The sequence below is a fragment of the Octopus sinensis genome, linkage group LG1 (genome assembly GCF_006345805.1).
Source record: "Octopus sinensis linkage group LG1, ASM634580v1, whole genome shotgun sequence".
Classification (NCBI taxonomy): domain Eukaryota; kingdom Metazoa; phylum Mollusca; class Cephalopoda; order Octopoda; family Octopodidae; genus Octopus; species Octopus sinensis.
Window position 1 is genome coordinate 6,953,749 of NC_042997.1, and position 1,718 is coordinate 6,955,466.

General features: G+C 33.1%; 1 long non-coding RNA gene across 1 annotated transcript in view; it reads right to left on the reverse strand.

The window, feature by feature from the left end:
• Nucleotides 1–774, reverse strand: part of LOC118766147 — a 15,263-nt gene extending 14,489 nt beyond the window's left edge. The window contains exon 1 of the long non-coding RNA XR_005002057.1: nt 764–774. This is a non-coding gene — a long non-coding RNA (uncharacterized LOC118766147). The remainder of the gene's footprint in view (nt 1–763) is intronic.
• Nucleotides 775–1,718: the final 944 nt, after the last annotated feature.

Consider the following 1,718-nt stretch of genomic DNA (forward strand, 5'->3'; position numbering starts at 1 on the left):
CATAAGACAACGGAAAATAAATAATGAAAGAAGATTGAGATTTTGAGATCCAGTTAAGAAGAAAATGATGGGCAATTAAATGTGAGAAGTATTTCGGTCTCTACAGCAGGTGTAAAATTTTGACTACAGAATCTCAAACTGCCACAGTAATAGAAGAACGATAGTATTGAATCCACTGCTGGCAAGAACGTCTTTATAACGTGATGTGTACGTGTGTGCTGATGACACCTTCGGCAAAGAAGATGCGATAGACGCAGGAAGGGATTAAAATAAGGTGAAATTAGATTTGAGGGGTTCTAGCTATAATAGAATTAAAATTGTCAGGAGAGAGAAAACACGATTAAGGAAATTATTAAAGAAAAATATATGCAAATGATAAATGAAATTACAACTCTTTGGGTATTTCTTTCATATACTATATTTTAATCTGATCTTTCTTTAATTACGCACCATGCAGATCAGCTTCTTCTCTACCGATACTATTACTACTGGTGAAGGAAGAAAATTAAAACATGGATGAATTAACAATATTACTGAAAATATTTCTTCTATTTCTCTATACCTGTTTTTAATCCTCCTATGATAGCAGCAACAATTCATCGTCCGTATTTTTTTAAGATCATAATAAACAGTTATTTGATAGACAGTCATCGCCAGTGAGACTGTTACCTTCTCCCTATTATTACCGTTCAAAGCAACACGTAAAAATTAGACCCATCCAACATAAAATATATTCCGCTACTATCCTCATTCCCATATTCACTCTTTTGCTTTTGTCCCTTCATCAACCTTATAAATAAGCCCTCCCTTCCCCATATTTCAAATTTCTCACTTAATTTGTTGTTTTTTTTTTTGCTTTCTATGTTTTTCGTTTTTTTATCACAAGATTCAGTTATTTTTCATACTTGATTAATCAAATAAATTTTTTATCGATTTCTTCACATATTCCTATTCATTATGTCTCTATGTTCTTCATTCTGTTTCCTCCTCATCTTTGTCTTTCCTAATATATGCATGCATACATTCATACATGCATACATTCATACATGCATACATACATACATACATACATACAAGCATACATACATACATACATACATACATATATACATACATACATATATAAATATATACATGCATACATATATGAATGCTTGCATACATATATAAGCGAACTTTACGTATGTATGTGGCATAGCTCGACATCTAAATTCACTGCAGGTATCGGGGAGTAAAAATTCTCTCTTACAGTAAAAGATGTCAAAACATCATATCTGTGCAGCGCTAAACCCCCTAAGATTCCCAGACGAGTTTGTAGTTCATTAGTCTTTATCAATGGGAAATTCCGAAGAGTGACAACACTGGACAGAGGTTATTAAATCCGTTTCTTGACTAAATGACAGTCAACATATATATGTACATTACACACACACACAAAACACACACACACACACACACATACTCGCATGTATAATACTTTACCTATAGATTAATAAGGCAACTAATGGTTTCATTTAGAGAATTTTTCCCATAATTCTTCAAGTGACCTCCGCAGGATTGTTGGTATTCGTCTCCAGTTTGGATGAGAATCCTCATGCAGTTCCATTTATTAGTTGTGAATATCTTATCTATACCAAGATACTGATTTGTTAATCCACAACTAATGATATCTATCCATCGCTGTGCACTCAATTCTCATTGTGCCAAACCAGTGTGTA